Source organism: Protopterus annectens, chromosome 13.part0 (genome assembly GCF_019279795.1).
Source record: "Protopterus annectens isolate FY-2018-M chromosome 13.part0, PAN1.0, whole genome shotgun sequence".
Classification (NCBI taxonomy): domain Eukaryota; kingdom Metazoa; phylum Chordata; order Ceratodontiformes; family Protopteridae; genus Protopterus; species Protopterus annectens.
The window spans coordinates 246,757,397-246,782,408 of record NC_056747.1 but is presented as its reverse complement, the minus strand read 5'-3'; the positions used below and the strand labels follow the sequence as shown (position 1 = coordinate 246,782,408).

General features: G+C 36.1%; 1 long non-coding RNA gene across 4 annotated transcripts in view; it reads right to left on the bottom strand.

Annotated features, from left to right (window-relative positions):
- LOC122787210 overlaps positions 1-25,012 on the bottom strand; it is an 832,143-nt gene that overhangs the window by 551,429 nt on the left and 255,702 nt on the right. The gene's annotated exons all lie outside the window — the stretch shown is intronic.

Below are 25,012 nucleotides of genomic sequence, written 5' to 3'. Positions count from 1 at the left end.
GGATTTGGAACTAGTATCCAATCTATCAGGGAGCTTGTAGAACGAGAGCTATTAGTATGGGTAGGTTGAGAGATTAGTTGTGTAAATCCATAGAGATTTATATGAAGCTGAGAGTTTGGATTGCTGAGGTTGATAGTTTCATTAGGGATGTTTTGGGAGAGATATGAGAGTATATTTTCCACTAGGGGGATGTTGTCCCCTGGTGGAATATATATGGCTACTACTGTAATGGTAGTATAGTCATTGAGTTTAAGGTTTGCTGCTAGTATTTCAGCAGGTGTAAAGGAGGGAAATGGTTGCTTAGGATGGGAGAGAGTGAGGTTGTTAGAGTAAACTATGGCTACACCACCACCTTTTTTCTTTAAGCGGTCTTGCCAAAGTATGTTGTAACTGGGAGGGAAGCTGTCTTTGTCCTAATTTTTGGGGTTAAGCCAAGTTTCAGTTACAGAGATAATGTCTGGGGTATGATAAGATACCATGCATGAAATTGGCTTAGTTTGTTAAGGATACTTCGAGTACTAACAGAAAAGAAGGAACTTTGTTTATGTGACAAGGGTGATTGGCTGGAATTGGTAGAGGTATTTTGTGGGGTGAAAGATAGGTTCATAGATTGGTACTAGGCTATCAGCCCTAGGGCCTATACAAGCCTAGCCATAACAATTCCCTGGTTATTTCTTCCCACACTATTTACTTCCCTGGACCCCTGTCTAGCAGGGTGACTGACATGATCCCCGGGGTGAATTTCCTTTCTCCCATCCAATCGTCAAGGTTCCTTTTGAAGAGGGCCAAAGAGGCACTCTGCTTGACATGTATGGGCAATCTATTCCAGAGTCTGGGGAGTCTCTGGGTCAGGAACCTAGAGTTAGTAATAAGACCAGGACTTGGATGTATATCACCAGATAAGAGCAGGGTCCTTTGGAAATAGTACAGTTTCATTTTTAGTTGGTATTTGTTAAGGTATCTTGCCTTATTCTTAGATGTTAAATGGTAGGAGGGAGGGATTTTTATTTTGGGGAGCTGTATATTCATTGGACGTCTATGGTAGTGTGCTCACCGAGCCTCTCTAGGTATACAAGACTTTTAAATTTAGCTTTTATGGTTTGATTATGCTAAAAATATTGTTGTTAATAACATTTACATACTTAGTTTAAATTTAATATGGCAATATGCTGTTTGCCGTTTATAGTTTTAAGAGCATTCTTATTTGCGGCTTGGTCAGGTACAATCACTACCTTTACTTGTAGTTGCTTTCAGAGTGGCTTTAGGGGCAATATCTAGGAGGAAAGGTGAAGAAAAACAAGATAACAATGGTTAAACTGGAACTGCAGTAAGGGGTATACACCGCCAGACAGTATTACAAGGTATATTGTAAAAAAATAGCAAGATTAAAAAAAGCAAATGCAGTTTACATGTACAGATTGTATAACTTCTGTATTTAGTTGGAATTACTGGGCTAGTTTTATGGTTTGTGCAGACATTAAGAAAGACCCCAGATTATGAACTAGATGGGTCGGGTGTCAGAAGAATTTAGAAAAGATTACAATCTCTGAGACCCTGTTGTTAGTAGCTCATTTATCCTAGCTTTTCTTTTCTGAATAACATGCAGGCTTATGCAAAGTCCTAGGCAGAATTAACCACGATTAGTGTGACAGCATTAAAACAACACAGCATTCAACAAGATGTTACAAAATAATTGTTGATGTCTCAACACTTCATACTCCTCCCCTCTTCATAATGTCCATAAATGTCTGTAATAATTATATCCATATATTTCATGTTCAATCTTGTAATCACCCCATAGTTTTTCACTGGACATTGTAGGGCCACCTCCCACCTGGACATTTTTACCATTCTAAAATATTTTCACTACCATTCCACGGAGTGCCACAGGTGCCACAGTTAAATAATATCCCAGCTATAATGCAGTCAGCAACATCCCTCTCAACCTCTCAGCTTATGAAATCTGGACAAAGGAAAAAATAATGGGGGTCAAAGACCCAACAACATGGACAGATTTTAAATATTGCTCCTATAAACTTACAAAATTGATAGAATAACAGCTTTTGAATTATGTATTTTCTGAAGGATATGAAGTCAAAAACTCAAATGCCTGTATTATTTAGTTATTTCAGTTCTCAATGATTTGCCAGAAAACCACAGATTGTATGAGGAGCAGACCAAAGATATGATGAAAAAATCTGGACACTCTGCAAAAATCTAGACAGTTGAGAGGTATGGTCAGCAAGCAAAACTTTATATTCAGAATACTGTGTACATGTTAACTCACATGACCATATCTGTTAACTGTTGGGAAATTTGAACTAAATGCTGACCCCAGCTAACAAAAATTATACATCATAAATATCCTACCACAACTCATCAAAACCAGTAAGGTTTGGTTAACTGATAAACTGGTTTATGTATGATTCTAATGTAAGACCAATACTGTTTCACTTACTGAAACATGTCAGATGGATGACATATTGATATCCGCTACTTTAAAATTACCTCCCTGCTATCACAAAGTTGGTGGGGGGGCGTCCATGTTTCTGATAAAAAATAAAAGCCTACACTATCACTTCCACCACAGACAGGCAGACCCTTCTGACCCAAACTGTGTTATCACTAAAGCCAATACAGGTGAAAACACAAACATTATATTATATGATCAAACGTTAGAAATAGCGAACGATCTATTATCGAACCCAAATACACAAAACCACAAAATTTCAAAGGAACAGATCAGCAAACGTTTTCCCAGGGAAAAAAATTCGCTGATCCAAAAAAAAAAAAGAATGTACAGGCAACATAAAGTGGGGGGCTACACCCTCCACACACCCCCATGTGGGGGGCTATGCCCCCCACACATCCCCACCTTAAATATACCAACTCCGAGATCGTACCACGGTGAAGAAAACAGCAAAATCTGGAGAACTGCCCAGCAAATTTTTTCCCTGGGAAAAAATTTGCTGATCCGTTCCTTCTATATTCTATGGTTTTGTGCATTTGGGTTTGACAAATGAGCATTTGCTATTGCTAGCATTCGCTCATGTAATAGGAATCCACATTTCCTCTGACAATTTTCATCTTTAATAGTCTTTTACAAAGTCTTTCCTCTTGGCTATATAAATGCAGTTTTATGCTGCTAGACAATCCAGGTTAGACTGTTTTGGAAAGCTTCATATGAAACTCAAGCACTCTGTGAAACTTTTCAGTCTCTCCAAATTTTTCTTGTCTTTTACTCATTCTACCCCCCACACACATATATGCACTTTCAAAGACTTCCTACAAGGCCCACTACTGATAAATTACCCACAAAATGCATATCCATTCAGGTATTTCCCAGTGCTTATCTCTTGCTGGTTCTTCAAAAAATAAAACCCTACAAATAATTAACTGCAAACAATTTATCTTCCAAAATAAAAAAACTAAAACAATAAAACATTGCAAATCACATCTTCCAAAAAGAAACTTTGCTCATCTGTTCACTACAAAGTTTTAAATGATAACTCTTTAGTCTGTAAATGACATCAGCACTACACTTCAATAATTTTACTCCTTTTGGATATCCACTCAGGAGGCCCTCTATATCCTATTAGAACATGCAGAGTAAATAGCAGTCACTGTCCTTGGCTCTGTCCAGATATCATGCATGAAATACATCAAAGGGACAAAGGCCAAATCATCCTAACGTCTATGACTTGCTATACAAATCCATTTGGAACCAGAACAAACTGGCTGTCAAATACAAAACCACTGGCTTGAAAAAAAAAAGAATGAACTCCTTGGCCAAGACATACTTACAGTACACTCACTCTCTACTTAGATTTCTTATTAGTAGCTATCTTTCTTCCATTAAGACCCCCCCAAACCCACTAACCCCACCTATCAATCTTCCCAACAGAAGATCTACGTCATCTCAGATTTAACTCTAGCTATTTATCTAATAGCTTTGTATACATACTACTCATCAAAATACCTAACACATGTTCATCGTTTTTTCCAGTTCATCAAAACATAAATGCGTACATAAAGAAATGAACAATAACCTGTATCTCCCATTCATTAATCCAGATATCCAACATTTCCCTTTTAACAGGAATTGTACATGTTGACTGGAAAAGCAGTACTGCTATCTCACTCCCAAAAACTTCTAACCCTACTCTTCCATAACATATATGTCATATCACTGTTTTTTCCCCAGCAGAAAAAATTGTGAAAGTACTCCATTATAAACAGAGAAACAGATAATTCAGTTCCTGCAGCACAGATATAGTCTTTCTCCTAAGCAGGATGGTTTCTTCCTGGTATTGATACTGCAGGAGCTCTGACACTGCATCAATGGCATACAGAGATAAAGTCATGACTATAGCTCAGGCAAGTCAAGCTGAATTAACACCTCAGGAATGTAATGGCACAGGCAGTAAGAATGTACATGCCTAGCCTTCAGGTCAGGAAGTACACCTTTCCTTAGGCATAATCTCCATGGTAGAGACCAAGAAGACAGACTGTACATGTCCTGATAGGAGGGCAGGGTAGTCATGTTAACTTATGACCCTTGTGGAAGTTAGGGGTAGCCCAGCATGGGTCATACCTATTGTACACCAACCTCCCCAAAGTGCAGTAACCAAGACATTAGGAATTAACGTGAAAACCCAGATGATTATAATGTACGATAGTTCACATGATCAACTTAACCTAAAAGATGAAGTGGAAAGACAACATAGCAAAGAATGCAATAGTTATCAGGCATCAGAGGAAAGTCATTGCTACATCTCAAGTCCAGGCTACTGACACTGCTTGCTCTAACATGGTTAGGGGACTGTAAAAGAAGTAGTATTTGTTGAATTAAAAATATGTATGATTCTGTGGACCGTGGCTTAACCACGTGTACTTTCCCCAACTTGCTTGACTTAGCTATTTCTACAACAGACCATATCAAGCTAAATAGGTCACACTCCTTAATATTATGATATCAAGGCTAAATCCAGTTTGAAGGGGGATTTTTGTATGTTAACGAAAAGGAAGGGGGTTAACTAATCCAATTTATCATGTAGCTTCTTTGAATCTTTATAGAGCTTTGGTACGATTAAAAATGAGAATAGGAAATTAATAGAACATACATTGAATGTTAAATATAAGTTTTTTGGGGAAGACTAGATTTAGGGAAAAGACAGAAAAATTATGTGAATGAAGATATGAAAGTATACCAAAACAAAATTCTTTTATGGAAATGGGATAAAAATAATGTTGACAAAGTAGGAAAGAGTAGTATTTGAATATTATGCATGAACAGTATTAGGTTTTTTCATAAAAGCATTTAGAGAATGAAAAAATAAATGCAATTTAAATAAGCATTTGCATTGTGTAAGAAAATATACAAATGTAAATAATTTTTGTAGAGACTGACAATAGGTAAATAGTCTGTTAAAGCTAGCATGCCTTAAAAAAGAATACAAGAAAGAGTATGTAATCACTGTGTGGAGGTTAAAATAATGGAACATGTGCTTTTGAAATGTTCTGTAACAAAGAAGCTATGGGAAAAATATGGGAAAACAAAATGTTGAAAGGTTTTGAAAAGGTTTAAATATCAATATGTTTGAATATGTGCATTATGGTAATAACAAAAAGAGGTTAAGGAAATCAATAAAAACATTCTACGTTTTATGTACAATATGGAATGTGAGATTCAATAAAGTGAAGTTTAAGGGGAAATGGATATTATCTGAGATTTTGAAGAAGATACACTTCTGGCTGTGGAAAAAAGGTTGGGAAGTGATTAAAATATGGGACTGTATTGTACTATACATACAAGTGTAAATCATTGTAAATAATGTATATTATGTAAGTAATTAAGTAACATATTTAAGCTGTAATAATCAGTAAAGAACCCCTACTGTTTGGAGGAGAAGTGAAGCACTCTCTGGAGCTGTTAGGTGGCAACCAAGGGATACTATTGTAGCTCTTGAAAGTCCAAGGAGAGTGCAGCAGAGATAGGGAGAGGAAGAAGAACAGGAAGCTTACTGAAGGATGGAGAAGAAGATGCAATAACTGTTACAGAGTTGGAAAAAGGAGGATTGGAGAGACAGGTGCTGGTAGATATGATGAACTACGTCCAGCCAAAGGAAGAGAAGAAAGTGTGATGGAGTAACATAGTGGAGGGAGTATTATAGGATGAACAAAGTAAGAGGCTGGGAAGATGAACAACAACTGGTGAAAGGAAATTACTGGTGGTATTCTCAACTAGTGGAGTGGCCAGTTTTAAGGGTTTACCTCTGCAAAAGTTTTTTTTTGTTGTTGTTGCTTCAAGAAAGTAGCAGTTATGCAGATACAGTGAGGAAGAAGGAAGTGAGATGGCAAAGATTTACAGTCTCTCTAAAGGCACAGAAAATATCTCCAGTGGTAAGAATAAAAAGTGAAAAAGATGAAGGTGTAAACAGGTATGACATTATGAATAGTATTATTTTTCCATTAAGGCTTTCACGTAGCATGACAAGAGTTTGATACCTCTGTACTGCCCACAGTTTGGGACTTCCCCTTTCTTCTTGCACACTGGCATGAGTATGCTTATGCTCCAGTCAGCTGGGATGCACCTTTCTCTCCATACTGCTAAGAGTAGCCTGAGGAGACATTTCTCCCCTAACTCACCTAACATCTTGTTCGTATCTGCTGTGAGCTCATCTCATCGTGTTGCTTTCCCCAACTCCATTTTCCTTAGTGCTATTCTTACTTCTGCTATACTGGACTCCTCCTCTTCTCTCTTTGTACGTGTCTGGGGGAGTACAGCTTCTGTGGGGTTTTCTTAATTCAGAAGTTGATGAAGTACTTCTTCCATTGGCATTTGATTTCCTGTGGGCTGGTGAGCCCGTAGTAAAGGCGTCTGATGACTAACTTCTTATCACCTGATTTTCATTTTGACTCTCTAGAGTCACTTTTCAGAAGCTGCTAGAGTGCATCTGATGCTTTCTTCTTTGTTATTGTAACTCCTGGCTTAGCCTCTTTGTTAACCAACCAGTATTACTTCTTTGACTGGTCTGTCTTTTCTAGCTCCCACTTTTTCCTTTCTTTAGGTGGTTTCCTAGACTTCTGTATTGCACCACCAGCTTTCCTCATGCACCTTCTTTCCATACCTGGCTGAGCCACATATTTGTTCTATAGTCATCACACCTGCTGTTTTGAGGAAATGCTACTCTTTTTAACTTGTAACAATTGCCTCTTTTTCCCCCGAGGCAGTAGAGCCCTGAGTAATTCCTTGAACTACTATCCTTTCCCTTCAGTCAACTTCTGGGTTTTCAGTCTAGTCTCTGTTGACCTTAGAACCTTCTCTGACCACTGCTTGCAGATGATTATGGCAACCAGTAGTTTATGCAGTGGGCTGATGGTTTGACTAGCCATCACCACTGCATATGAAACCCACTGAGTAGCTAACAGCCTGTATTGCCATAGGTGATGCCAGGAGAAATCAGCTGATAAGTGATGAGCAATCATCCACTTTCATGTAAGCATGCACAGAAAATCATAATAATACAAGTTATCCACAGAGTCCCTAAAGATCTATGCACCCCTAATGAAAATAGCAAATATACAGTGGTGGTGCTGCGGTAGTGTTGTCACCTCACAGTAAGACGTTGTCCTGTTCGATTCTCAGCTAGAGCGTCTTCTGTGTGGAGACATGCGTGAATGGGCGTACCTTCAATGAAGGTTGTGCGTTAGAGCTGGCAACTTGGCACGTAAAAATCTACTGCCAATCATTAGCGGACCGGAGTTCCGCTGTGGCGACTCCTAACCAGGAAAAGCCGAAAGACACAACAAATCTGTCTCAGGAAAACTTCTAAGCCCCAGCATGACACATTAGTATTTGTTTTGTAACAGTATTTAGTGTTGTGATACTTCTTGTGCAGTACAGTTAACGGAATCCTGCTCTGAAGCACCAGCCAATAACTGCAGCTTCTGCTACCAGGATTTATATTTGAGGATGTTGCCTGTCCTGGTCTACAATTCTCATGTTCCATTTACTTGTCACTGCTTGGGATCTGTATGCATACAATACAGTTAAAAAAAAATACTACCAAAGTTCTAACTATGTAGATGTCTCATGTTACAAAAAAGTCAGCATGAATGTACTACAGAAAATACTTCTTTAAAAACAAAAAAAAAAAAAAAAAAAAAAAAAGAGAAAGGAAAGAAAACAGACAAATTTGAGAAAGACAAATGTTCTACTGAAAAGATTACCTTCCATTTCCAATGCAACACCATAAGACTGAACTAATTAATGTGAGCAATGACTTCCATAGGAACTCGATTAATAATGCATTACATGTGGCAAAATCATTTATAACAGTAAGAGTTTGCAGACCTCTGAGTATAAATTTAGGAGTCTACTCACTGCTAAATATAGCTATTGCAAATGGAAATTGCTACTGGCATTATTAATACTAATGTTTCAGAAACCAAGGCCTCTGTTCTGGACAGTATGAGTTGGAAAAGAACTTCTCAGTGCTTACCCATGAGCTTTAAAAACAGATATTTATAGCTGGGTAAGTGTTTTATACATTTTCCATCACAGTGAAGATGACCAATGCTATATCTGCTTTTCCGTCTATTTACAAATTGTTCCATAGTGCAAGGAACAGTTCTTCATTCTGTTTTTCATATTTGGTGTGTTCCATACAAATAGTTTTTGTCATGTATTCAATGGCAACTTTAAAGAAAAAGTTAATAAATATGAAATTGCAATGCCTCACTCATGAGCAAAAGATATTATGTCATAAAAGTACACATTTTAGTGATTCTTCTAACTTTCTTAATTTAAAATATGAAGTATGCTAACCCTCTGGCAGTGGCACAGGGACAATGTTTAACTAGCTACCTAGCTCTTGAGGGCCCAGCTAGGGGTTGAAGGAGTGAGAAATGGATCACTAGCCCGCTTTTCTCTGTGAGAAGGCAAGGACTCTGGTGGAGTAATACCCTCTAGTGGAGATTAGAGGATGGCAGGAATCTGTAGGCCTCACTTAATAACAGTGATAAAGGATGTCATACCAGCATCAGGAAATAAATATGGTGGCACGTACACAGCCTGTGGTCGGGCCACTGTTTATCAGTGACCCTGTGAAAAGGGTCTTGAGCTACTATGCTTTGCTTTAGGCAGGCTTTTCTTATGGGGTTCATTATAGTCCTCTGTTAGTGAAGATATCACTCCTACACTGTGAACATATCTTGTATCTGTGACTTCTGTGCAGCAGCTAACCATCCAGGATTGGCTGGCAGAGCACCACTACCATCCAGCACCTATTTTGACTGGAGTTCTGATAGCCCTGTTCCAAGTTGTCAAAAAGTACACATCTGCTTCTGCATGCTGTTCCTTTTTTATATCAGGAATGCTGCAATGCCATAAGGCTTGCATTGAGTAGTTCGTTAAACTTGTCCCACACCTCTCATTCCTTAGGAAAATAAACTGTACCCTTGGCCTTGTATTTCTCCCAGTGTTCAGTTGATCCTGAGACCTACATTAGTGCCAAAGCTGATTCATTATGCCTGCATTGTGTATCTTACACTCATAGTTATTAATTTCTTAGCTTAAGAATCAGAGCTAAAGTAAAAAATAATTGGATTTGACATTATCAGAACAAGGAAAGTCTTTTAAATATTAACAATCACACTTACAAAGTTGATAAAAAATAATTTGTATTAACTTGCACATTAAGAAGAATGTAAGGTATGTAACTATAACTTTGGTATTATTTCTTTATCTTTATAAACACTGTTGTAAAACAAAATCAAAACTGTGGTACAGAAGAGCAAAATTTTGAATTGAAATCAACAGTTCTGTGTGCTAACAGGCCAGCTCTTTCAAACCATCTTTGCCATCTCAGGTGCCTTCCTTTTCATGATGTCTGACTTTGTCAGAATATTTTGCTGCCTTTATGATGTTCTACACTAATGTCAGCTTCTCCATTTGTAACTTCCCCTTGCTTTATCTGCCCCTTTCTCCTCTCCTTTCAGCTATACCCTGTCCTCTTTTGCTGTCAGCTTCTGAATTCTAGTGAGGATAAATCATAGCTGAAAGAGTGCCACATTTGCCAAACTATTAAGAATTTAAGAAAGAATGGGTACTTGCCATTTCGAAAAGTAAAACCACTGTCACTCACAGGTTCATAGGTAAGTACTGGGCAATCAGTCTGCAGACTATTACAAGCCTAGCCAAAAAACCCTGTTAAAAAGTTATGTCTTACTTCAAGGAGGGCAAGACAAGATATACCCGGGGGGGGGGGGGGTAATATGAGGCTGTCCATCAAGTTACGTAGGTTAACCTTGAAGATGGCAAGGGTGCTACTCTGTTTGACATCTACTAGAAGTTTGTTCCAGAGATGAGGACTATGTTGGGATATGAATGGATCACAACATGTTTTATTTATCTAATGATGAAGGTTTAGTTTCTTTAACTGAGTATTTGAGATGCCATCAGTTCCACAAAGGAATAGGAGGCAGAATAAGGTGGAATGGCAAGAAAGGCTAGGCACAGATCTATAAAAGACTGAATACAGAGAAAAGGCTGATAACCTCTCCTGATAAAACTTTTTGAGGCCAGTGATTTTTTTTTTTTTGTTATGAATCTCTGAGGTGTCTCAAGTTGTATAATATATTTAGACAAACATGCTAAAAGGTACATTATATTCAGTAATGGGACTGGGAAGATATGAGTAAAGGGAAATTAAGACTTCTTTGGATCTATTGGAAGTACGTTTGTGAAGTGGACGAGACAGATAAAAAGCTTTCTGAGCTACTGTAGAGACATGCTGTCAAATGATAGTCCCTAAATCCCTTACAACAATGTCTGATTTGAGGGGTGCATCAACTATATGGAAAGTGAAACAGTTTTTTTTTTATTATTGAAATGAACAATGCTACATTTTTTCCACTTAATTTGAGACTATTGTCCTTGTGCCAACTATTAATGTGGTCTAACCCATGTTGGAGCAATTCTGAGTCAGTTGAAGACTGAATAACAAGATCCAATTTTCAGTCATCTGCAGACTTAGTTAACCATAGGCCAGGAGCGCTGGCTTGAAGGTCTAAACATAAGCATTTAATAAACAGATGCAGGCCATGTGTATTTTCTGTAACAGGAAAACAAATCCCCCTTTCTAGTCATGTTGCTACTGTATCTGTAAAAGATACCAGAGGTGAAGGGAAAAACTTCTGATGAAGCACCATAAAAAATGTGTCTCATTCATCAATGTCATTATCAATTCAGCAGGACTTTGACTCACTTTTATTTTTTTCTGGTTTTCATTGTATAAATATCACTGTTTCAGAGTCTATTAATACAATAAACTTTGCCTGTGTTGATCATCTTTAGGCTTCCTTTTCATTTTACTAGCCTGACTTTTACACAGACTAGTTTATGCTACTAAAAACATTTCATTTACATAGTTTTGCAAAAGGGAAAGGAAGTCCACCTGACTTTCAGAATGGCGACGTCCCCCTGCTCTCTTCAGCATAACCTAACTGCTAGTGTGATTCACTGGTTAAATTTAATCTTGCCATGAGCTGTTTTGGGTAAAGAAGCTAAGAAAGCATATAAGTTATGCTATGCATGGCTGCTTGTTCACTGCATGCACTTTTTGCTAATATCTGCTGTCTGTCTCACTGAGATATATTAGGGATAGAAAGAGGGATTGACATTGTATTACAACCCGGTAAAAAAGATCTAAATACCTTAAATTATTTAAAAACTGAAAGGCAGCAGGAGCAGTAACTTAAACAGTCTGCATAGCTAAATAGATGAGAAACTACAAAATGTCATAGCAAAGCTAATGGTGATAAAGGATAGGGTTACTACCGGTCTCGCTTTAGGAAGGATAGCTCTTATTGGGCAATTATGTCCTGTGGGGGGGGGGGGGACATGAAAAATATGAAATGTCTGGTGATTCTAAAACAAAAAAAAATATTTCCTAAGTTTCCTCTAATAAATGAATAAAATAATTATTTTGTATATGAACTATCTTATTATTACATTAAACAACGGAAACAGTTCAAATTCTAGAAGAATTTGCTTTTACTTTGGCAGACAAGTGAAGTCCAGTCCTTTGCATTATCTGTGGGTATGGTTTATAGGTTCATAGGTTAGTACTAGGCTAACTGCCCTTGCGAGCCATTGATAAGCCTAGCCAATTATCCCTTGTGAGACTCAAACCCTGCACCTTGTGTTTGTAAGGCAAACACCTTAACCATTAGGCCACCCTCCCAACCCCATCCTGTAAAATATATATATGATTAAATATTTTATCCTGTAAAATATCACATTTCCATAAAAAGTCCCGCTTTGGGAATTTGAAAAGATGACAATACTAATGAGGAATAGTTCAGATTAAGGATGGACTAAATATTAACAGCAAGTAATTCCAGGGATCTGAAAGGACATACCAGCTACACCTAACCTCTGACTAATCAAGCAACTGCACCCCCTATATTGTGCTAAGACATGCTTGAATAAACTGAAGTTTTAGTATAGAAAAGAATTTTCATGTAGTTTTATTGTGCAGCATTTATAAAGCAATGAGACTTTGGTTGCCATTTCTAGGTTTCAAAGACACGTTCTGTGTATAAAGGTTTAAATATCCTATGAGGCTTGTTGGGAAACCAGACTACCTTCTTATCCCTCCAAGAAAAAGTTTTCACTATTGCCTAAAATAGCCGTTTAGATAAGTACAAGGAGCAATGCTGTCAAGTAGAATGTCTATCAGGCTTGGTAGAAGGCAAAGCTGAAGATTCTGAGGAAGGTCTCTCTTCTCTGGCAAAAAGAACATCTAAGTGCTGTCCACTATATTTGGTCATCACCACATACACAGTATGTTCACGAATACAGCTTCTGCTGGTGTAGCGGCTGCTTTGGATAGCAATCACATAGACTCTCTTTGGTGCCCAGTGAATTTTCTTTTCCATGTCAGGGCTACAGACTGGTTAAGTATTTTAGAATCTATTTTTATGCTTTGATCAGCATGCTTCCAAACATATGTACCTTGCCCAATGACCACAGCATAGGGCAGAGGCCCTGAATAACTCTCAGTGACTCTGGAAATTCGTTTAGGATCTTATCTCCCACTCCTGACACATTCTCAACTTTACATGCTTAGAAAAAAAAAAAACATTTCTGACTCAGTGTTCCATAAGTTTCTGCTAAGCAGGTCAAATATGGATTTCACCTTTTATGTCATGTGCTTTTATGATGGATACAAACTTGTCATGATCTCAAGAAAATCTCTGTAATTGAACATTTTTGTCTTATGCATGCACGCTCCTCTTTCACTTTATTTTCTGTATTTTATTTCTATTTTCATTAAAATATTATTCAATTGGGTCAATCACTGTTTTCAGTGGATGCTATGAAAAAAATCCATTTATGTCCTAAATAATACAGCAAATTAAAATTTGGTTTCCAATCACAATTATGTTTTAGAGAAATAGCTGCCAAGAAATTCATTTTAAGAGCAGACTAAAGAAAAGTTCAACAGTTGAATCCCAATGTCATTTTTGGGAGCACACAATTATTTTGGTTATAAATGGAGAAACCTGGGAATAATTCTTTGTATTGCATGGAGCTTTAGCTGAAAAGAAAAAAAAGTGTAGGAACACAAAGCATTTTACAATAGTGAAGGCCATAATACACAGCAAAGCCTCACTGGCTGTGGCCAGATGTGAAGAGGACCTTTGATCAATCAACAGCTTTAAAAGCTATTAGGCACTTCACCCTGCCACAGTATTTTCCCTGTGGCTGTTGTTAGAGGGCTCTGCAGTGTAGCTGGACAGATCTGAGAACTGAAAAATGTTTATCTTCTTAATTGTTTTATCTTATCTTTTTTGTCAATCAGCAAAAGAAACACTAGGATGAATTCTAAAATAACCCCTAAGCATCCAGTCTTGGTTCTTTGGCACAAATTACTTGGCATTCATTATTGGGGCAGCATAACAATCATGTGAAGCCATGAGAACATAGAAATAAAGTATCTTTAATAATATGGGAAAATTAATCCATCTTAACTAATAGATTATTTTTTTTCTTTGGGACTGTACATATTTATTATGGCTGAGAAAAAGTCAAACTAGTCTGCTTGAGAACTTAAGAGAGTGAGCTAACTATTTGTACTTGCAACAAAGGCTTCTACTGGGTCTCACCCTGCCAAGATACAACTTTATTTATTTATTTATTTATTTATTTTGGAAAATAACTTATGGGATATGGTGGTAGCATAACAGAGTTAGTGTGTTTGCTGGGCATTATCCCATACAAATTCCAACCAGTCTCAATGATCTCTTATCCTCACTGCATCACATGAGAGGAATAAAAATAATGTACATGAAGACGAAGAGTAAATACAATAAATACAATGCAATAAAACTGTCATCAACAAGCTTTGCTATAACAATACAATCCAGAAATACCATCTAGCACCATATACAGTTAAAACCAGACATACCTGATCTAACTTGGATACTTCCAACTGTTTTATTTTTAGACATGACAATACCTGTAAAAGAGCAGCTTTAATGTAGTCCAAACAATCCCACAACATAACAGGTGCTGAATCAGTTGTAGCTACAGTAATAGTTCCTAACCATGATGAAAACACCATTGCAGCTTTAATGTACTCCAAACAACCCCTCAACACAACAGGAGCTGAAACAATTGTAGATACAGTAACAGTACAAAATAATAAACACTTATATATCAGATGCATATATCTACAACCAAAAACTGCAACTAAAACTTCACCTCTCAGCTTAGACCGGTTTCAAATGAACTGAACCTCAAGAATAGTGCTATTCGATTATTTCAACAAACACTGGTGCTTGTAAACTTAATCTCTCTCAAAGCATAACATTCAGGTGCCAGGCTACTTACAGCTAATGAATGAACGTACCAGAATTGACCCAAACACCCACATCGAGTGTATGTTGGACACATACTAACAACATAACCATCCAACAGCATTACTAATGGCATTTTACCAAATGTCTAAGTGATCATAACCTTACTTATACAATTTAGAAAAAAAATATCTGAAACAATATGAAAAACTTTATTAATATGAAACTAGAATAAATTGCCCATGCAGCATGTCTTCGTTAGTTTATCATGCATTACATGGAAAATTCTCAACTATATTAACTCCCTGCACCATGACGAAGACTTTTTGAATCATACGCTCATTACAATCCGGGATAAATACATTCTGCAAGAACTATCAGTAAATTCACAGTCAGTACTTAAATCTAAACAACTTAGGGACAAATCTCAACAACAAACATGGTTGACTAAGCAAATTTATTTAATCCAAGTGCAATACAGAAAAAAAAACTCATTCTTTAGGAAAACCATCAGTGAGTTGATGGGGAAAATAACAGTATGAACTATAACCTTTTAAGTCTCCAAAATGATCAATCAACAGCCACTACTTTTGTTAATAATTTCAAATCAATCATTACCAAATATTCTTTACAAATGACTGTAATTCATCTCCTCTTACCCTGAACATAAATCATTATCTGCTTTCCCATTCAAATTAGTTGCAGAGTATGTGTGAAATTTAGAAGTTACTGAGAAAAATGAAAACACACAGACCACCATCAATGGATGGGTTCCCAGGACCTTATTTATAGCAAATGTCCAAACTTATTGCCTGCTCCCTAACTATTATTATTATTAAAAGTAGGTTGAGAGAAGGATCAGTTGTATCTATTTGGATGGAGTACAAAGTTATCTCACTATTAAAAAAAACAGGAAAACAAACAAAACTAAAGACTACAGGCCTGTCTGCACTATATCCCTATCAAAAGTGTTAGAAAGAAAGATGCATGCTCAATGACTACAGTCTCTTATCTTACATAATAAATTAAAGCAGAAGTCAGAGTGGTTTTTGTCCTGTTCATAGTTCTCAAACTGTGCTAGTCAAGTTAAGTGATTATATTGCAAATGTCTGCATCAAAGGCAGTCTCACCACTGCCCTTTTCATTTACGTTAAAAGCCTTTGAGAAGTAATCAGTCATACAACATTCTTGCAAAGGCTACATTCTGTTATTATTCATTAGATCAGAACTTACTTAGAAAATGTAAACCATGTGGTATCCTACAACTCCTAAAATGCCTTAAAATCTCAAACCTATACTGAAATTCCTCAAGGCAGTATTTCGGGGCAATTACTATTTAATATCTTCACTTAAAACATGTACCTTCATACATATGAAATTAACCTTCTATAGTTTGCTAATGATTTTAATATTATCTATAATACCCCAGACACAGACAAACTTACCTTTTTATGCAGTTATCAGTCAATGCACTGATGCCATGGATGCAGGAATCAAAATGACCTTTGGCCTAAAACACATCTAGCTTACTTGTACTTCTATTTTCATAAATACCCTTATCCTAACAACTGAATAGCACAAATGTTTTGGCAGTGCATTTAATAACTAATTTTTCTGAATATGTCAACAACATGGTAGTAGAGATACTCAAAAGAGAGGTTGCCTGCCCTGTACCACATAAAAATGAACTCCATTTGCTAAGAATTTCATAAAGTCACCATTCATATCTTAATTACTATATGGAGTGGTAACCCCGGCCAATCTTAACAACTTTTCACAAGTTGAATCTATTACATAGTAACAAAATTTGCTATGCAAGCACTGCATAGTTTCTATTTGTATGACATATGTAAAAGACACTTAGATAAATGTTTTTTACTAATGTAATTAATTATATCAACTTTATCTTCACCAAGGAAATCATATATGACTGCAAGTGTCCCTAACTATCTTCACTCAATTTTAATACAAAACTGATGACTTATAAGGGTTGCCAAATAAAAAATAAAAAAATACTACTGTAAAGAAAACAACCTCAAAAACAGGTGACAGAGCACCTAGATAGTTTTAGCTGTTATATCTAATTCACTTTGACAAGACCTATTCAACAACAATAAATTTTCATCTTTAAAAACTCATACAAATCTCATTTTAATAGTGGCTTATCTTAAATGTTGTGTCACCAAGTGTTACTCAGTCATAATTCCTCCCTGCATTCATTGTTTCCAGCAGCTCCACCTTCTTACTGCCTGTTCTTTGTATATTATATCGATTAGATGTTTGATTATCAGTTAAACTCCATATCGTTATATGTACATTGATTATTTGAATATTGTATTGCTGTTTGATAACAGGTATGTACAATAGCTAGAATTCTTATTCCACATTTCAAATATTAATTTAAAAACTACTTGGCAGCTCTCTGAGTTATGATTCATATAAATCACAGGAAGTCCTTATGACCATTTTGTATTGCCAATCCCCAACCTAGACAGTAAATGCCAAAACAAACACTGGAAAAGCAGATGACAGAAGTGAAAAAGTATATAAAATAAATATGTCTCACAGGATTTACTGAGTGCTTTTTTCCCCTAAATATCAAATGGACTTCATCAGAATATTCACACTAAAAAAAGTGTCAGATCCCATCCTAGACTGCACCCTCCTTCTCAAAGAGGACTAGAGTAGCCAAGCCACATATATTTATTTAATTTTCATATATGTTATTTGTTTAAATGTATTTTGTTGATGCCCTGGCCTAATGCTTTCACATCATGTCTTGCACTCTTGCTGATGCATTGTTGTTTAAGTTCCACCAATGTCTCTGTATTTTTGTTGTATTGTTGTGTCTGGTCCCCTCTGAAGATGAATACAACCCAAATGGAATAACTCTTTATCAAAATGTAAATAGATGCATAATTAATTACGTAATTAAATGACTAACTCTGAGACTGTGAGAATTCTGTACTAAAATGTCAAACAATAAAATAGCTTTCTTTATATTTGACATTATTAAGCATAAACTGAATGTAGCTTCTAAATCTTCAATATACTCCCTCCCCCATAAAAAGAACTACAAAAGCAATACATTTTCAAAATATATGCAAGATGACTATTAAATCATAGTCCACATAGAGGGGGAAAGCAAAGTTATTCTAAATGACAAAGGTTGTTTAAACTTGTAACTTGAGGAAGCTAGTTCTCCTCAAGATAGTTTTCTGAATTAAAGAGAATATTTTCCCCAAAACACATAGGAAAACTACTTTGAGAAAAAACAGCAACATTATGTTCTTCCACGTGTGATGCACAGAACATAATCAAGGAAGTTAAAAATACCTAGTATGAAAAAGATGTGTATTCCAGAATTAAAAAGGACTATTCTTTCTCTAGAAGACCATCATAACAGAATGCTTCCAAAAATGAACAAGCTAGACAGTTTTATTAACACTCAAAAGATTAGCTTAGAAGCTAGATCAAGGAAAGATATCGCCATACGGAATCATTTCCTTCTCACATCTTTGGGTAAATCAGTTATTTTTTATTAAAACATTTCTGTGATATTGATTTGGGTTTTACCTGCCATCAGCAGTATAAGTGTGTCTGAATTTGTGAGAACATAAGTAGGTGAAGCTTGGCAAAGTCTGCTATTAAAGAAAAACTGCTTGACTTTATTCTTCTAAAATACTAACTTTTTAGTCATTTTCCAAAGCCTTAGTAATGGAGTTATGTATTCAGGTCCTGATACAATGTGGCATCATATTTAATGCTATATACATAGAAAGTGTTCATCTGTTGGAATGACTGGGATTATAAAGCTATTAGCAAAGAGTCACACAGAAAAATGCAAGAAGCTGTTCAAATTACTTTGCTATCATGGGTCGTTTTTCAAGACACTTTGTGTGTGTGTGTGTGTGTGTGTGTGTGTGCGTGCGTGTGCGTGTGTGTGTGTGTGTGTGTGTGTGTGCGCGCGCACGCGCGCGCACGCATGATTATTTAATGACATTGTGTCCTACCTCGTTAAAATATTTTGTACCAAGTACATTTCAAGTGTACATCCTTTTCTGGTTTCACAGGTATAAATTGAATGATGACCTCTGTTAGAAATGCTTACTCACATTAGCATTTCATCTACTTGTTTTTCTCCTTTAAAATGTATATGGGTCTAGAATATATAGCATTGTAGGAAACATACATAGGTAAACCACTGTCAGACTGCACAATTCATACCTGAAATAGGAAGCTTTTAATTTGTGTGATGTTGGCCTCTGTCCCATTCAAGACCACTAATGTGCAGATATTAACTCATAATCCAGTGTTAAAAATGAGGAGAAGCCATAACTATGTGGTTTCCTTCAATGGTCAGCTTTATCAGCTGTGGCATAATTGATCAAAATGCATAACATCTGTGGTTAATGAAGAAAGTAATTCCACTCCTCATGAAATGTACATGATTTTGTTGAACTATGTAAGTTTATACTGTTCAGGTTGTGTTGTGATGACAAGTTGGCACTGTGTGCCCACTTTCAAAATAACAAAAATACAGAATTCCTCAGTCAGATCTTTGATTTAATGAATAAAAAATGCTGGTGTAATTTTGTCCTCATTGCCCTTTTTCCCTACATTAATGTATTCCAAAGAACCCCACAACATAAGAGGTGCATAGGAGACTTGAGCTCTGTTGGATGTTTACTTACATCAAATACAAGGGAGTAATAAACAATTTTGGGAAAAACACCTGATTATTGTGGATTGCGTTGGAGAGAATGAGACATGGTGGTCTGTATGAACGAATGTGGAATGCCAGGCATATCTGGTGGGCACATGGCTAGTTTCTATTTGTTGTTAGTTTGCTTATTGGCTGCTGTTTATCAAAACACAACATAACTTGAGTTGACTGGCCCAGATGATCACCACAGTACAAATATAAACCTATATCTCACTGCATTTTTTTTTTTATGATTCTCATCCATACTGAATTGGAAGAGACTTGGAATGATAATGTTTAACAAGAGATTGAATATGTCAAATAGGTGTTAGTGCGATAAAATTCTAAGGTAGTTGCAATGCTTAACAATATCATAGCTGGCTCTATTTATAGTATACAACAGTGAGGTACTATAATTCTCAACTGATACTGAACTTAAATGCTAGATGTACAACTTTATAAAGAGGATAGCTTTCTCAGACCTAAACTTTTCTTTTCTTAATATGTGTTGAGATGGATCTACTTTAGAAGAGTGAAATACCACATACCTGATGTTCATAAAGCCGAGACAACTTACCCAACAACATCATTTCAATGACCTCTGACTGAAAACTTCAGGTAAGTAGCCACTTGGTTTAGTTGGGGGGGTGTTGGGGTGAAGCCTCTCACATGGATGGGTTCAATTTGCTTCAGTTTTAATTTATTTTGTTGTGTGGACAAGTGGTTACTTCCCTTGAGTTTTCAGTTGGTGTTCCAAGAGGTCATTGAAATGCAGTTGTTGGTTGAATCATCTCGGCGATATGAAAGTTGGGTACGTGGTATTTTGCTCTTCTAAAGTAGACCCATTGAGATTATTATATACCCTTTTATATTTTAATTCTCCTGGCAAACTGAGCTCATCCCCTTACTGAAGTTCCTATAAAATCTTCCAACTAAGTCAAGATTTTAAGTAACATATTCTGTGTACCTCTATTTCAGTTATTTTAAATCAGTCTTTAGATTCTTGGGTGACATTTTGCAAGTTCAGGCAAATTGCAGAACATCAGTAGGTCCTGTCTGAGGAAAAGGGTAAAGTAACATTTAATGTTTGACTATTCCCACATTAACCAAATATTGCTTGACCATTTTTCCAGCAATCAGGAAAAATATATTTCTATGATAAGTATATTGAAGTCATTAAAGTATGTATCTATCAATTGTCACCTATCATATTCAGTTAAAATAAAATTCAAAACTCAAACCAGTATAAAGCAAGGTTATCCTCCTTCAGCTATCTTTTTTATTGTTTCAATAGAGCTGTTATTTGTTAAAATAGTTTATAACCCCAAAATTGAAGGTATAATGTTTGGTAACTCTTCTTTTAACATAATCTCTTCTGCTCATGATCATGTATTATGTTTTCAAAATCCTAGTAAAGCAATCCATAACTTGCTTGGGATAATAAATGACTATAGCAATATTTTGAAATATAAAGTCAACTTAGAGAAATCAGCTGCTTTTCTAAATAGTATTTCAAATTTAATAATTTTTTCTTCCCTAGCATTGAGTAGAAGTATACTTCTAAAGGAACTAAAATATCTCGGTATAATGTATAACTTGGACATTCATTCGACTGTGCATTTTAATTTTTATTCTGTTATAAAGAGGATCAAAGATGTCTTAGAAAACTGAAGTAAGCTTTGATTATTGCCAAGAGACTAAATTTATCAATTTCATATACTACAAATAATCCCATCCTTTCTGAGCTAGTTTAGCATTGAGTCTGTTTAGGTGAAGGAAGCACCCACTGCAGAAACCTAAACCAGTGCTGTCACATTAACAACATTAGCTAGTACAACAAGAACCCAGTCCAACATATCCTCCATTTCTGGAATGGAAATGACTTCCCTTACATATTAAACAAATCCAAAAACAAATGAAACATAGTCCAAACTGGCTGCAATCTTTTATTATAAAACATAAGGACTTTCAGGTTAAAAAAACCTTCATCAGGCAAACTTCACATAGCCATGACAGTCTTTAAATATTAAAACATTTCTAAAACCAACCAATTATTTTCTATACTTGACCTGTCATTTCTTTAAGGCTTTCTATACTTGACCTACCTTTTCTTTAAGGCTGGTTTTAAAGGTACAAAACTATTTAACCCAGGTGGGTTGTCAGCAGCCAACTGTATGATCCATCTTAACTCTGCATACTCTGTATAATTGACAATACCCCCCCCCTTTTTTTTTTCATCTGTGCAACATGCAGAACCATAAAAACAAAGTATGATCTGGAAAGCTAGAAACATGCTGTAGAATGTATTATGTTTATCCTTCTGTCTAATAGATGACAAATGGTGCAGTATTCTTGTTTTTAGCTTACAATTAGTTTATCCAACAGAAAAACTCAGGCATAACTTGCAGCATGGCAATCTGCATAAAACTTAAATGTATATTTTTTTGTTTGTAACAGGATGTATAAAATAATTTAAACCATTCACATTTGAACATGCTTTGCAATGCCTACGGGGAAAAGTCCCTGTTTTCATGTGTGCAGAGGAAACACTGTTAGCCTTCTTATTTTTTAAACCAGGTTCTATGCATAGCATCTCTTTTATATTACTATTTCGCTTGAAGGTAAATCTAGGTTTCTCATCTAAAATAAATACTTATTAGATGGCTGCAACTTGTGTCTCTGCTATTCTTTATTATCATAAAACCATGGTCTAGCCCTGGCTTCCCTGTTAGATATTAGTGTTCTTAGTTTTTCCTAAATTTTCCTTTGACTAACCCTTTTCCTTACGATGTTCATTTAACACATCAATTTCTTTATGAAACTCATTATCTGTGCACAGCCGAGAGACTCTGTATCCTTGCCCTTGCATAATATTATGAGAACCATGGAAAAACATTTGAGTTTTTCAAAATAATAAAACATTAAAGAGTCAGTTATGCTATAGGTTTGATGGCTCTATTCGCCGGTATCAGTCTGACAGATTGGGTACAAATCCACGCAGGAAATGTACAGCATGTACACATATCCACTCAGGTGCCAGTTTTACACCCCCCCCGTCTAGGTTTCAAGTTTAATAGTAATTGCTATGTTGATTGCAAGACGCCTAATGTTTATTTTACACTGGCAAGACAAATAGGTGCCTTAAGGACAAGATACTTGAACACTACAGAGATATTAAGAATTGCAAAGAGATTAGTGCTCTTGCTGTACATAATAAAACTGAAGGATCCGATCACATATTTAAGTTTTTTGTATTAGAGGTACTACATGAGAATAAGAGAGGAGGTGACCTGGTGAATTACACTGAGGCCTCAGAACAGAAGTGGATAATGTTATATAATGCAGATAAATCGCCAGGCTTCAATAATAAGGTGTCATTGAAACCTTTTTTAAAATCTCGACCACTGAAGCACTGATTCACTTATTTAGCAGTATTTTATCTTTTATTATTATTATCTTATATGAGATATATTTAGTAGCTTTATGTGTTCTATAAAGGTTTTTTAATGTATATATGTATGTTTTTTATGATGTTTTTTATGCTGATTTTAGTATCTGCGGTGGTGGTGCTGCGGTAACGTTGTCGCCTCACAGTAACACGCTGTTCGGTTCAATTCTCAGCTAGAGCGTCTTCTGCGTGGAGACATGCGAGAATGGGCATACCTTCATTGAGGGTTGTGCACCAGGGCTGGTAACTCGGCACATAAAAATCAACTACCAATCATTAGCGGACCGGAGTTCCTCTGTGGTGACCCCTAACCGGGAAAATCCGAAAGACACAACAACATTAGATGCTATAGATCCTTTAAGGACTGATTTCCTATTAATTGTGTTTTCAATTGGACTAGTATAAATTTAGTGAGTGAGTGTGATGTGTAACCTGACGAAGGGGTTGGATCCCTGAAAGCACTTACTTATTAATAAAGTTTACAGCCGTGATACAGCGTGTGCATTTCTTCTTCTTTTGGATATTTATGTTTTGAGCAATAGCTGTTTTATTAGTTGGATAGAAACATTTATTTCCAAGTATAGAAAGTAATTGGTTGCTTTTAAAAATGTTTTAATATTTAAAGACTGTCATGGTTATGTGAAGTTTGTCTGATGAAGGGTTTTTTAACCTGAAAGTGTTTACGTTTTATAATAAAAGATTACGGCCAGTTTGGACTCTGTTTCGTTTGTTTTTGGATTTGTTCTTACAGGAGTTTCAAGAGGTGTCCTTAAGGGAAGCTAAGAGGCTTGTGTTTTGTTACATATTACACAAAGTGCTTATCTAACAACATTTAAACCAGTCTGGATGACTGGGTGAGTGACGGCAAATGTTCACCTTGGAATTATGGGGAAATTTTATTTAATGGGTAACACTATTAGTTTTTCAGGTCTATATCAGAACATCGAATGATTAAAATCATGAACACACTAAAGAGCAAAAATGCCAGACCTCAAAGTGCTTTTTTTGAGATCACATTACAGTGAAGACTGGAATATTTGCCCTTACCTCACTGTAGTACGATCTCGAAGTTGGAATATATATTTAGCGGGGGGGGGTCTATATTACATAGTCAAAGTTTAAAAAGACAAACGCTCTTAAATCGACTGCAAAACAGTGAAACCACAGAATATCAAATGCCCAGAACAACGATTTTTTTCCCAGGGAAAAAATATCACTGCTCCAAAAAAAAAAAAAAAAAAAAATTCCACACACAAAATATGTGCCCCCCCACCCCCTACTTAAAAAAAACAACTACAAGATCACACCACAGTGGAGGAAACAGCAAAGTTCTGACAATGGCTCAGTGATTTTTTTTCCCAGGGAAAAAGAATCATTGTTCCGGCCATTCAGGATTCTGTGGTTTTGCTATTTTGCAGTCGACGTAAGAGCGTTTGCTCTTTTCAAACTTTGACTATCCGATGTACACCCCCACAATAACGAGTTTGAGGTCCAGTATTTTTGCTCTTTAGAGCGTTTGCGATTTTAATCATTCGATGTTCTGATATAGTCTGAGTTTTACACCAATATTGGGTGATATGGGTTATTAAGAACCTATAACCCTATTATGTAGTCAGCATATACCCCACTTTGTACTTAAATGTTTGCTTTTCTGTTTAGGTGAAGTATGTCAAAGAGGATGGAGTTATTCGTATCATGGGGAGCTAAATAGATGCTATTTGTGAGGAGCCTATTTGAGGCTTACAAACTTGACTATATATATAGAGAGAGTTTTCAGCCTATTAGAGCAGCTAAGGATAGTAAGTATTTTTTTTTTTTTTTTTTTTTTGGTGAGGAAATGCTGAGATCTGTTAAAAATGTACATAATGAATATTTAATGATTGGCCTAATGAGGGAGGAACACAATGAGACTATAACATCTTTGAATCTTGTGGAAGTACCAAGAAGGATAAGGTGTGAATGGTAGATATGATTTCTAACAACAAAAGTGA